The sequence below is a fragment of the Talpa europaea genome (assembly GCF_964194135.1).
Source record: "Talpa europaea genome assembly, chromosome: 15".
NCBI lineage: Eukaryota > Metazoa > Chordata > Mammalia > Eulipotyphla > Talpidae > Talpa > Talpa europaea.
In genome coordinates, this window is record NC_140083.1 from 40,305,677 (window position 1) to 40,320,471 (window position 14,795).

The following is a 14,795-nucleotide window of genomic DNA, read 5'->3' on the forward strand; positions in this document are numbered from 1 at the left end:
TCCTGTGTTGTCAGGATGCCTGTGAAATACAGAACATCTTTTTTTACAGTGGAATGTTTTATTTTTGGAATAAGGTAGCTTTCCCACTGAGTTCCCATTCCTCTTGGATCTTCTATTCTTCTAGTGCGCCCAGTGGACCTGTTTTCTCTCTTCCCGTTTCAGCGTCATGAAGCCTGTCCACAGCAGGGCTGGGGCCTTTCCCTGAGCAGCGTGACAGCAGCACTCTAAAATCTACCAGCTTCTAATTTTTTTCAAGTAACTCATATTTATTGAATTTAATCAAATATATGAAAAGCATCATGGGACAGAGAAGGTCTTGCCCAGTGACGAACTGCCCATGGTTTTCAGGCTGCCCTGTTGTCACCTGGGGGCGCTGGCATCCCTTGCTGATGATGTGTGGGCTGCCTTTCACCTGTGCTACCTTCTAGATCTCACAGCTGCGGAACCAGCGAGTTCCTGCTGTTAACTTATTTTCCTGATGATGGAGCAATGGAGGTGAGGACTGTTACAGTCTCTGCCCAACATCTTGGATAAAAGTGGTGGAGATGTAGTTTGAACTTCAGACCGAGTATTCTAACCTCTGCACAATGCTTACCTTTCTTGCAATGTAACTAACCATCTGGGAAAAACTAGTTCTACAGAGAATTAAACTGCATATTTAGCCTCTGAAATCCCCAAATATTTCTAGTTACTTGCCATATACTCTTAGAGTAGAAAGTATGTAAACAAGTGAACAAAAACCCAGATCTCTGATCACATGTGCCCCAATCTTTAGTTTACTTTGTCCTTACTGTCTCTACCCTAAAGCTCATACTTACCCTCCCCATCCTTGTTTTTTTTTTGACCCCAATTACTTACCTTGCTTTCCTCACATTTGATTTATGAATGTATGTTCATAAGCCATTGGACACATTTGTTAGAAATGTAGTAGCAAGTTAATAAGAAGCGTTTTCAGTAATGGGTAGAAAATATCTTTCATTTTTTACACTTTGAAATTAGATATCTTTCAGAATAGGTAATATATGCATGTGGCATACATCAAATTTTGAATGTCCAAAAAAGCAGTAAGTAAAAAGTTAGCCCCTCTTCTGGACCCCTATTCTCACTACACCTTCCCAGCCCCTCCCACCCTGCCATCTCCAACAGGCAGGAACACTGAGACCTTTTATGGGTACATTGGGACAGAGAAAAGAGAAATTCACTGCGTTGTGAAATACATTTGACCTTCTCAGAGGCTTAGTTTTGGTTGCTTTTATATGATTGCCTTCTATCAGGCCATGTTGCCTTGCATTATAGCTCGTACAGTTATATCTATTTTGCGAGGTTTAATTCAGTGTCAGTCCATTATCTGCAGTGTTTTGGAGAGTACTTGCTTTGATAAGTGCCTGTCATTGTTTTATCATAAATCTCTTGAAAGCTGAGGAAGCAACTTGCCTAGCTGAAGTGCAATGATCGGGCTTTTAGATGATAATAAAAATGGTATTTTTGTGGAAAGAAGAATAAAGCCCCAGCATTGTTAAATTTTAGGAATCTAATTGCAAGTGGGTGTTGCCTGATATGTCTAAGAACAGTGTAGTACTTAATGGGAAGCATCAAAGGAAAGAATGTAATTGCTAGGCTGATTTAAACCCTTAGAACTTTTTTTTTCTCCAAAGATTTGTTTTCATACAAGATCCGGGGTACAGGCCAGATGCATGGGAGGGTGAAAGGATTCACCGGAGACAGAGGGTGGAACAGAACAGGCAGACGGACCGAAGACACAGCTGAGGGGAGCAGCGGGCGAGACAGGAGTGGGATTCTGGTCTGCTTCACCATGTGGGATTCTCGCCGGCTGGCCGGGATCAAACCTGCGCTGCAGAGGCTGCTGACAGCTTCACAGTGCTGCGCTCAACCACCTGTGCCACCAGGGAGACTCAGGCCCAACCCTTAGAACTTCTTAAATGTACTCGGTACTTACTTGGTATGTGGTGAAACTTAAGCAGGCTGTGCTAGAAAGAATAGTAACCTTTTTTTTTTTTTTTTTTTTTTTTTTTTTGCCAAAACAGAGCCATTGTAGGCACCATTGGCAGGCTTGATTCATTTCAGACTTGGGATGTTTCAGACTGTTACATGCTGTTCTCTAGGCCTCAAGGTTGGATCTTGAAGCTTTCCTGTTCTCTCAGACTGGGAGCTTAAACTTTTAAACTTCTGATTTATGTACCTATTAAATTTTTACAAACTACACATGCTCTCACACATTTTTAAGTTGGTATCTTAAACTTTTAGTCATGTTAAGAGTTTATAAACCCTGTCAGTCCCCACATACTGTAAATGTTAATGATTTAAAATCAAACTTTTATATTTTAAATATGCCCAGTAGACTCTAAATATCAAAGTGATTTATTATCTGTCACCATTTATCTAAAGCATATGAATAAGAAGGATTTCCAATTACTGCAAAGTGAAGAGTTTAGAGAAACATCTTTATAAAATTGTCGAAAATATCCAATTCAGGGCTTTGCAAATTGAATAAAGCCAGGAGAAAGACTGAGAAGCATTTATTACTGAAAACCTTCTGAGCTTCAGCTGGAGTTTTGGCAGCTTAGCATATTAGAGATGGATTCAAAACAGTTTTGCTGCTCGAGGGCCAAATTTAATTTGGTGTAGGGAGCAAAACCAACTTTTCAACTAAAATTTACAAATGCAGTGGAAACTTTGATAGCCTAAGGCTGTGTTTCTGTTTGACATGAACTATGCATCAGCCAGTTTGAGAAAAACTTTGAGAACCTACAAATTTGAGCATAGTGGAGGGGCTGAGCAAGTTCTGTCAACTGGAAAATCACACATGAGCAATCAGGAAGAGGCAAGACAGACCTGTAAATTGACTGTAATTTTCAACGTACTCAGAGGTCAGCTCACTAAAGATGGAAGGTGTGTAGCTCACTTTGGCCCAGCAATGTCTCTCTGAATTATTAGTTAACTTCTAAGGTATGCAGACCCTGGAGCAACCCCTTGGAAGTCAAGCCAAGAAAGAAAGATAAGAATGGAAAAATGAACAGAGTCATCAGAGGCTACATACGATAGGGAGACATTCCTTGGGTTCAGTTCAGTCAAGTTACAACAACAAGACCCTCAGAAAAATAAAACAAAGTACCTAATTTCTAGCATATATCATCTGAAATGTCTGGTTTTTAACCAAGATTTAGGAGACATGCAAAAAAACCCAGTAAAGCATGACTCATATTCAGGAGAAGAAGAAAATGACACTAAGAGGCCCCAATGTCAGATTTATTGCACAAAAGTGTCAAAGTTGCTTTTGCAGACATTTTCTTAAATGACAGGAAACAATGTTCCTCAAATTAAAATAAAATACGATGACAGTAAGTCAACAAGCAGGAGATATCATTAGAGAAATAGAATCTATAAAAGGAACAAAAGAAAATTCTAGAGTTGAATAAAAACCAATAATCAAAATGAAATATTCCCTAAATGATCTCAATAGCAAATTTAATAATGTAGAAAAAAGAATCAGTGAACTTGAAGACAGATCCATAGGTGCTATTCAGTCTAAAGGGCATGAGAAAAAAGAAGAGTGGAGAAAATGAAAGAGGCTGACATCTATAGAATACTGTTCTGTTTCACAGTGTGTTTTAAAGGGAATTCCAGAAGGATAGGAGAGAGTAAAAGGAGGGAAAAGAGCAGTTAAAAGTTAATGGTTAAATGTTTCCAAATTCCAACAAAAAGCATTTGCCTACAAGTCCAATGACCCCAAGTTATGGAAAAAACAGAGATTTATACCCTGTCAAATTGTAAAAAGCCTGTCTCATTTACATACTTATTCTCTAACACTACAGTAAGCAAGAGATTGTATTATTAGTATAAGGACACATGAATGGATCAAGGAACAGAGGAAAGGGTCCAGAAAAGCAACTACTAATTTATGGTGAATTGATTTGTGATAAGGTGCTCAGTTATTTTAATTCAGGGAGCATTTTCAACAAATGTTGCATGATTGAAAGGCCATGTCTTTACCCCTTCCAGCAAAAAGGATTTTGATACCACTGTACTTTACTTCATATATAAACTCAGCTTAAAATTGATCATATAATAGTGATGGTCGTATACTAAGTGAATACACTAAAAATAACTAAATCTTGCTACTTAATTATAGAGATTTTATGCTATGTGAATTATAAAACTGCATAAAAATCATCTTAGAATAGAGGCATCCATGTCTGACTGTGAGAATTCAGAGCAAGCTATGTGACTGCAATTTGCTGAGTCTAACTGGCAGTGTATTACATGTGATTGATCTGGGATTTTCAACTTTTCATTTTTCTGGCAAACATCAGAAACAAGAAAAAAATAGTATAAAATATGAGAGCTAAAATTATAATTCCTGTACAAGAACAAAAGAGAAAATCTTCGTGACTGCAAATAGGCAGATTTCTTAGTATGACATCAAAAGCATGAAACATGAAAGAAAAATTTGATCAATTGGACTTCAACAGAATTAAAAACTTTCACTTTGTCAAGTTTAAGAAAATGAAGCTATTGGGGGCCTCCCTGGTGGCACAAGGGGTTAAGATGCAACCTATGAAGCTATCCGCAGCCACTGCAGCATGAGTTCGATTCCGGGCCAGGGAGCTACCCACATGGCACAGCAGACCTCTCTTACTCATCCACTGCTCCCCTCAGCAGTGTATTTCAGTCAATCTGCCTGTTCTGTTCCCCACTCTGTCTTGGTGAATCCTCTCACCCCCACACTTCTGGCCTGTACCCCAGTTCTTGTACGCATAAATAAATAAATCTTAAAAAAAAGAAAATGAAACTATTAACCATTAAGAAAACAAAAGGTGAGTCAAAGACTTGGAGAAAATATTTGTAAATTATCTGTGAAGGAATTCAGAATAAAGAATCATAAGTTTATAAGCAGAGAGCAAGAAAGGAGGTCCAGGATTATAATAGACCAAGGGAAGAATATTATTGGATAATAAGCACATGAATCGTCGATTCACATCATTTGTCATCAGGAACATGCACAGTAAAGCCTTAATCAGATAATGCTGCACTTTCCAGAGTGACTGTGCCTAGAATATCGGTCTTCATCAAACATGGTAAGGATTTGAGGGTAAGGATTTGAGAATATTAGGCTACATGGCTGGTAGGAGTATAAAATATGTTACAGCATTTACATTACATTTTGGAAAACAGACACAAAGTTTCTTAGAAAAAAAAAAATGCATTCATTCTACCTAGCAATGCTACTCCCAGAAGTCTGAAGAGAAATGCAGACACAAGTCCACACGAGACTTGCACATTCACGGTATTATTGTTTCCAGTCAAAAACCAGAAACCTGCCGTCAGCTGGTGAATTTATAGTTTGAAATATCCACACCGTGGGCTTTTACAAAAGGAAGAGAAGGATGAACCCCTGAACATGAAACACCATGGATGAAAGTCAAAGCTTCATGCCAAGTGAAAGAGATGGGCCACCAGCCACAAAAGACATGTACTAGTGATTCAAATTTATATGAAACTTCTAGAAAAGGAAAAACTATAGGGGTAGAAAGCAGGGCAGTGGTTGCCAGGGCAGGGGTGGAGCTGAGGAGTTGGTCAAGCATGTACAGGGGAACTTTTGGTAGGAGGAAAGTGTTTTCAGTGAAAGTGTTTTAAGACCTGACAGTGAAGATAGTTGCAAAGTTAATTAAAATTCTCAAACTGTCCATTTAAAAGGGGAAAATGTCATGGTGCGTAAACTATAACTCAATAATAATTTAACTCAATAAACTAAAAAAACAAATCATGAAGATGTGTGGATGGATGATGGATGGATATGTAGTAAAACAAGTCCAGTGAAATGTTCTTAGAGAGTTTAGGTGGCAGATTTATGGGCATTCACTGTGAAGTTAAAAATAAAACACACACACATACACACCATGGCTTTTTCTTTGAACAATTCAAATTTTATGTCTTCCCTTTTTCTTCTTGACCTTGTATTTCCTCCACTTCCATCATACTTTATCCTAATATAATACACTTTAAAACTGAATAACTTTCATTGACATTCATATTGCTCTGCAATAAAAATTTGTATATACATTTTCAAATTTTCAATCAACAGTGCTTCTAAGGCTGTAAATTTTTAAAAGTGTTTTGCAATTTAGTTATGAGTGCAAGCAACCTAGGCAGATTTGTTATAAATAAACAGATAACACAGGGCACAGCAGCTCTGCCCAGCTGGGCAGCCTTGGAGAAGTGTCCTCAGGTCTCTGTTCAACTGCTTGAGTGAGAAAGATGTAGTGCTTAGGGGCTGTAGTAGTCACTGTATGTGTGAGTGCTGTCATTTTCATATCGATCATTATCTACACCAAAGCAAAGTATTCTTGGAAATGTATAATGAATAGCAGTTATTGCCAGAATGAACCCCACATCACATTTTCCTGCCTAACACTACACAGAGAAACTGTGTTACCTACGCCGGTAGAAGGGAATGGAGACAACCTCTGGGCCTATTTATTTTTCTTACTGTGTAGCCAAATCACTCAATTCTAGTTGCTTACCAAAAAGTCATGCACTATTTTTTTAATCAAGTAGGTTTGAATGATCCTTCACTGCATGACCTGCTTCATTTTTATGGAAAACTAGGATTTAGAGGCCAGTTGACTTGCAGAACTGTTTTCCCTCTGTCTTTCCTGTCATTCTCCATTGTAGCCACGAAGCCAATTTTTGGGTCACCCCTCCCTCTGCTTGGTCCTTCTGCAGGACTTTCGCCTTCTGGGGTGGTGGGAGAGGGGCAGGCTTGCCTTCTGTTCCTAAGGGGGTAGAAATTGCTGTTTGGAGGGAGCTGTATCTAAGGTTGTAGAAAGAGCTGTTTGGAGCATGTGATGTGTTTTCAGGACCAACCTAAGGAAGCGGTGCCAGGGGATGGCTGGGTGTGGCAGGGGACCAGGGCTCAAGGTTAGAGACACAGCTGGCTTGTGAGACCTCGTCTCTGCCTGGTTTGGGGTCCCCACATTGGAGCACGGCATGCCTGGCACCTGCCAACTTAAATTCTCTGTCCTGTCCTCACGGGAGGTGGGTGCTCACACCTTAGTGTGAACAGGAGGAAATAAAATTGGGAAGAAAATAATTATCATGGCCAAGCATATAATGTGGGTTCGTTTATCTTCGTTAACGAAACAGGTTTCTCACAAAAAAAAATACTCTTTTTTGTTTGTATATTTTTTGTATTATTTTACTTAGACTTAATCTTACAATACAGAAAACATTTAAATTTAAATACAGTAAAAAACCAAAAATCACCCTAATAGTAGGTGAAATGTTCGGCCCAGTAAAGAAAAGAAGAGCCAGGCTAAATTTCTCAAAGGGGGGGGGGATTTATTGCGCCTCTGGGTGGGATTCACTGACCCCAGGTGGGGGTTGGTGAAGTGGCGCACATTGCCAGGAGAAGACAGGCTTTTATAGGGTGTGGAGAGGTCAGGTGGGAAACTGAGTTTGCACAGTGGGGGGTGGGGGAAGCTGGGTGGGGGGTGGGGCGGTAAGTTTGTAGGGCAGGAAAAGATTTGTAGGGCGGGGAGAGGTTTATTGTCTGAATTTTCAGGCTTCTGCATTCCTGGCCCCAGGTGGGCTTCCTGGTGGCCTTTTGCATTCTGGCCTCCTGCATCGACCTTTCAGAAAGATTCCAATTTTTTGCTAAAGTTATATTCATGCCGTATATTTCTTTTTTTTTCCCCTTGGAGAGACCATGACACATTTGAGTGGTGGAGCATGAAAGCCATCTTATGAGGGCTCAGGGACTGGCCACAGTCCCTGGGGTCAGGTGATGACGAGGGCGCCGGCTCCCTTTGGCTGCTCAGGTTCATGGCTCTGAGTCAGCCTGACACAACAGTGGCTTCCAGGGGCTGCAGAGACAGCAGCCTCCAGACTTGCTGTCATGCACGGGGTGTGGTTGCCCGCCTGGGCTTACAAGAACCCGCTGTGTCCTCACAGGCTCCTGTTCCCCCAGTTGCCAGCGGGGTGCGGGCCACATATGGAGTGGCTGGGTCTGGAAGCCAGGAGAGATTCTACTGCTTGACAAGCCTGTGCAGTAGAATCAATAGGAACAGGAGCCAACTCCAGGCTCTGTCCTCCTTTCTGAGGGGGGCAGGACAGTTGTGCACACAGACCCTTGAGAGCCATTCTTGTTTGGCGCAGTCCTACAGAACATTGGGTTGATGCAATGCTCCCTGGGCCCTTCTCTGCAAATTAACTGGTGCTTGTTCAGATGACCTGCCCCACACTGAGGGTGCCTCTCTCATCTGCTTCAGATTGGGGGTGCCTCTCGTTCATGACTTTTTCACGTGCATTTTCATTTAATGTGAGACATTCCATAGTGTCTTGTGCTGTGCTTGTGGTTTATACAGTGCATCATATGTCCCTGCATCCCCAGGACCATGTTATGTCAGTACACACTGAGTGTAGTGACTGAAGTCATAAGAGGACATTTTAATTTTAAAGCAAAGCTGTAGGGCAGATGAGAGCTGAAGAGTGAGGTCCTGACCTGAGGAGCTCACTGGAAGAACAGCAGAGGATGCATGAGAGGGCCAGCGAGGGCCAGTGAGGGTGGGGGCTGGGTGATTTCTTTTCCATGTTTTGCCTCTTTCTCTGGGACATCTGTGAAATCTCTCTCCCTCAAGACATCAGTATCTGATACTTATTTTAAAGATGGTCCTTGTACCTGGAAACACATTATTCTGTTTTTACTCAGTTCTCTTGAATGTTGAAAATTTTTGTTTCCCTAGTTTTTCTTTTTTACTCTTTGCTTCATGGTGGTTTTTATCTTAATGTGCTGAGCATTGTCCTAGGCATTTTATGTGGGTTGTCTTCACGTTCACACAGCCCTATGAGGCTGTTGTATGACTAGTAATTGTTATCAGCCCCCCATTTCACAGGACAGGAAACAGGCCCTGAAATCTCACATCTGCCCCTCTGGGAAAGGCCCCGGGGAACATTCTGTCTCCACCACTGTTGCTTAAAACCACTCTGTAAAATGACCCCCAAATTTGTGAATTTCTCTGAATTTGAAACTTACATTTTTTGTTATATTGTTTTAAAAGAAGCAAAAGGATTGATTTTTTTTCTCTTTTTGTTGTTCTCTGTTCAGTAGCCTTTCTTGCTGAGTTTTCTGTAGGAAGAACTCATCTGGATACACTTGACAGAGACAGTACTTCCTTCTGCCCATGTTTTTAAAAGAGAAATAAAATAGCTGGATTTACTCAGAAGAAAAATACAGTAACTTTTTTTTTTTCAACTTTGCTCCTTTGCGGAGGTTCCAACATCTGGGATCTGACTTTTGCATTGACTGTCTCTCCCAAAACAAGGTTTGTTTTGTGTCTCCTCCAAAACAAGATTTGGCAGAATAGACTCTAGAATTGTCCTTCAATTGCTATGGATTTATTTCCAAGGAAAACATCTTTCCTTTGGAGTTTATTGAACAATTAAGTGTTTCAGAAGCCCTGCTTTTCTGGGTATGCTGTTGCTCTGATAGAGAATTCTAGCACACAGCCCCTGATGTTGTGGGTCTAAATTACCCAGAGCAGAACACATCCAGCACAGGTGTCCTGGTCTTGGCGCCCTGGTCTCGGTGCCTCTGGGCTTCAAGGCGAGCCCTAAGTGTTCCTGGGACAGCACCAGATGGCAGCTGAGACGAATCAAACGATTCAATCTGCAATAGTCACTGCTGGTGACTGGTGCACTCTGTGTGTTGTTCTTATGGGGCTGGTTAGCAAAGTGGGCTGCAGTTCTCGGGAGCTTCTGGCACAGCATCTACTTCTCTGTCTGTGTTCATTCCTGTCCTAGCTGGCTCATTGTGCCAAGTCACAGCGAGGGCCCTGCAAACGACCTAAAGGCACCCTTTTCTAAGCCTGGGGGGATGGGGAGGGTGGAGCTTGGTGGCTCTCCACAGTAAATTTATTGTTCTTGGCAAATTCAGCCTTCCTGAATTGTCTGTCTCAGGGCATGGCAGCGGCAGGAAGCCAGGGTCCCGCCACTGGGCACTCGGCCTGAGACATGATAGCATGAGTGGAGACACATGTGTGCCTTTGCAGTGCCAGGGACCTGCTGGGACTCGCTGTTGAGTTGCTGTAATAAGCAGACCATCACCATGGATTCAAGAGTCCAAGGGTGGAAAAGAAAGAAACATACTTTATCCGTCTCCTCAGGGGGCTTTCATTCAGCAGAGGCAAAGGAAATAGCCAACCCGTGACTTTGGGGACATGGGAGAGGCGGGTGAGGGCAGGGGGCAGGCAGTAGGGAAGGGAAACTTCTCAGGGGAGATCTGACTCAGGGAGGGGAGTCTGGTTAGGAAGAGGGCGAAGACCATGTGGTGCAGAGACTGATGCAGGGTAACATGCATGTCTGGGGTGTTCGCAGCTGGCAGCAGACTCTTCCTCTCTCCTTGACACTAGAAACAAGCCTCATGTCAGCGGGAGCAAGGTGGCTGATCCGGGTAGGGGATTGGACACAGGGAAAGGGCTGCACTGGGAGCAAGAGTGGGACTCTGAAGGCAGCCTTGCAGCATGGGAACCCTGGCTGGGGTGCCAAGGGGCAAGGTGAGATGTTGATGCTGAGGTGCTACATCATCTCAGCGAGATGCTGCAAGGAATGCCTGAAGCAGCTAACTAAGCAGGCGCTGTTCTAGAAGTGGACAGAAAGCCCAAGAGTGCAGCAAGTCTGTGTGTCATGACCTTCCTGGACATGAAAGTGAGGGTGGCTGGGGCAGAAGCCACTCCAAGAGCATCATTGCACCCCTGAGGGGGGCCCTTCAGCATGGGTGACCTGCTCACGAGGTTGTGATCAGGGGCAGCAAGGGGCACTTAAACCAGGCAAGGACACTGCCCAAATAGTTTCCTGGTCACTGAGTTCTTCACTCACGCACACAACTGCAAGACCATTCTGGTTCAGAGAACACTAATGGGATTTATTTAACACATAAGGGAAAATAAAGAGTCATCGAGGCCGCCAGTGGCTGTTTACCTCACCTGGAGCTGTGTCTTGTGTTTTGAGTCCTAAACAAAAGACGTCTTCCCCTCACTGAGGGCCTGGAGCACGTGTGCTAGACTATAGGCCAGGATCCAACTTCTGAGACAGCAGAAGACACAAAAGAAGATGCTGCCGAGATGCCCCAGTGTAGCACCAGAGAAGCGACACCGAAAACAGCTGCTGCAGCGGCCAAATGACCCAACAAACGGCCACACTCACAGCTCAGCAAGGCGCTCGCTCTGGGTCTTTGCCTTCCCTTTTAGGCTATAACAGCAGCAAAGCTGGGAACAATTTCAGTCGCTAGGCTACCTGCAAAACCTCTGAACTTTTCTTCTCTGAGGTTCGCTGCTGGAGGCTTCTCCATGTCTTCTCGAGGCCCTCAACAACATTATGGAAGATTGACTCAGTGGGGACCGGAGTGGCTGACCTCAGAATCGCTGAAGATCTGAAAATGCTGAAATCCCAAATGCTGAATTCCAGGGGCTGCTGCTGCAGTCCCTTGTTATTTCCTATCAGAGTCTTTACCCCAGAGATACTTTATATCTGGGGCTCTCCAGCCCCACCCGCAACCCCCTCCAGGGAGTGCCACCTGTAACAGTCTGGCTTCAGTCCCTGGTTGCAGTTGTACCTGCAGGGTGGCACAAAAAGAGGACATACTGGCTAATTCCTAGGGTCGACTGGGTGCCCATGGGCGGCATATAACCTCTGCCCAGGAACTGGACACCCCTGGTCCCCGGCATGTTGCTCATCAGTCCTGATCTGGTCCCTGTTGTGATGGTCCACCCTGTCCAGGACAGGAACACTGCCCGCGCCGTCCCCAATCCCCTCACATCCCCCCTCTGATTCCCTGCGGGGCATTATGTCATTTGCTCTCATGCTGCTCCTCGTCCGCAGTCACCTAACCTATAGGCTCATTTCCCTTACTATTTTGTCTTTTTTTTTTTTTTCAGTTCCAATTTTAAGAACAACAGCAATAAACTCAATCAACTAAAAAAAGAAAAAAAAGGAGAGGTGTGGAGCTTTGTGGAGCGAGAAATCACAGCACAGAAATGAGTTACCAAAAATACCCTCCGAGAGTGTCACCGATAGTGTCAGCAGTAAAATCCTGTGGCTGGGAGTCTGATTCCAGACATTCATTTTGAACAGAAGTAATTATTTTTACAGAGGGCCATTCCCAAGTGGGTGACGATTCCCAGAGCCAGCGTTCCAGATGAAAGCATCTGTTCTAAACCCTGTTAGTACTTCCAGAATGGCTTCTTCACAGCCCACGTCTCCGTGAAGAAGCCAGAAATGTCACCAGCAGTAATTACTTTAGACTGAGCCCCGATGCAAATGGTGCTCCCTCATTAGCCTTGTGCTTCCGGAGGAACCAGAGTGTATAGTTAATGAGCTTAGAATGGCAATAAAATTAAAGCAGAGTTGTCGGGCAGAAGGACTACATAATCCTATTATTCTAATGGCTCAGCACAGTGAGATGGGGATTGTATGGGATTGTCTTTCCTCTTAAGTTCCTGGTGCCCCAGCTCTCCCTCTTTGGAAATGCTCTGCTCCTCCCTTTCTCCCTTCCCCTCACTGCAGGAGTCACATCCCTTGTCAGCCTCCCATCAGCCTCTTCCTGGCCACAGGGCGCCTTTCTGTGAGAGCTGGTGACCAAAACTTGGGCACCAAAGCTCTGATATGTGTTCCATGCCCCCACTCTCCATGTCTCTCTGTGGCAATGCCACATGCAAAGCAGCCTTGGCTGCTCTGAGAAATCCAAAAGTTAATCTGATGGCCAAAATGTATTGAAATTTAATAGATGTGCAAATACATCAAACTTCTCAGAACTATACCCTGAACATTATAAAACAGACATGAGGGAAATCAACGAGGACAAAATAAGTGGAAAAATAAATTGTGTGCATGAATGAAGGCGTTTAGTGTGGTTAAAATACCAGTTCATTTCAAACTGGTCTAAAGATTCAACGCCGTTTGAATTAAATCACAACAGCTTGTTTACAAAAATTTCTTTTTAAATTTCACAATGCTCATTCTGGCTATTCACAGGACTTTAATTGTTAGAACAATTTTAATGAGAAGGAAAAGTTGGAGAAGTTAAATTGCATGATCTCCAAACTGACTAAAGACCTAAAGACGGGATAATAGGTACCATGTGACTGACCTGTGAAAAACAGGAGCAATGCAGAGAGTAGATGCAGGTGCAGGCGCGTGTGGGGGCTGGCAGGTGAGACACCGAGGTCATTTTATGGGAGAGAACATACTTGTCAGTAAATAGAGTTGGCAGAAATGAATACCCTCATAGAGGAAAGGGGAAATGAAGCCCCATTTCAGCTGTTCCCTCCCACCCTATTTAGAAATTAATTCTAAATGATGGATTGTAGGCATAAATGTAAAAGCAAACATCTGTAACACTTTTATTTATATATCTTTTTATTGTATTAAAACCTGATCAAAGTTTCAAGTGGGTGTCACTGAAATGTGTAACAGGATGGTCCCCAGGGAAAGGGGAGGTTCCAGGTTCCCTGCCCCACCAAGGGGAAGGTGGAGCTGAGCAGGGAGGAGAAGCTGGAGAGGAGACTGGGGAAGGAAGGAAGCAGGATGGGGAGCCAGAAGGAGACCTGGAGCAGGCCCGTGGAGCAGAGAGACATGTGAAGAAGCTACACTTGCTTCTTGGTCCTGGCCTGGGTGAAGCAGACGTGGGTGAGAGACCCATGGAGAGGTTAACAATGGCAGCTTTTATCGTGATCTTGATTTTTGCTCTTTTTCTTCATGGCTTGTTTGGCAGTTTGTGTCCCTTTCCTATGGGTCCCCACCAGAGGTGCTTTAAACTTGTGACAAGCTTTTGGGTCTCAGTGGTCCTGCTTTGGGCTAACCCTGTTTGGCTGGACATTTACCCACGAAGGGATGGGTAACTCCGGGTGCTTGATTTGGAAACTATTTTATCTATCCTATCCCTTCTCTTCTCTTTATTGCACATTAATTGTATTAAAGTTCCTTTCCATTAAAGGTCTCACGCACTAGAGTATATTTGTCTTGATGTGGTGGATGGCAGAACCTATTTGAGGCAGGCAGGTTTAAAACAGGATTTTGGGGTGTGCCTCACCATGCAACAGATATACCACATTAAGGTCACCTATAAAACTTTTAGAAACAGTGACATCACCATGACCTTGGGGTAGGCATGGTTTCTTGACAGCACAGAGAAAGCACAGCCACCTGAGGAAGATGGATCTGTGTTCTCCACAAGTAAACAAACTAAAAATGAAAAGGGCGGCATCAGGCTGGAGGAAGGTACTACCAGACACCAGTCTGGTCTGGGCCACATGTTCCAAAGTAGACAGGAAGTCCATAGTTCAACGGAAGTCAGAAAACCTAAGAAGAAATAGACATAGATCTGATCAGACCTCTTACGAAACATGGTCTTCACGCAAGGAATCAGCATGTAAATATGCTGGGCATCATGAGTCAGCCAGGAAAGATGGATTAAAAGCCCCAGAGCCCCACTCTGGAGCTCCGGGGAGGTCAGAGTTGGTCCTGGCAGCCTGGCAAGGCTGTGAGGCCGTGCCCCACTAAAGCTCTGCCAAAGTGTGAAGTGGTACAGCACTTTGGGTAAGGGCTATCAGGTTTTAGTATTTTTAGCATAAAGCCCAGTCCTGCCAGCCAGTCTTTGGGTATTTTCCCCAAAGAAATGGAAACAAATGACAACAAAAGGACTTCCTTGTAGTTGTTGATGGAAGATTTATTCACAGTACCCTAAATGGTACGACCCCATGTCCATCTGCAAGGAAAGTGGA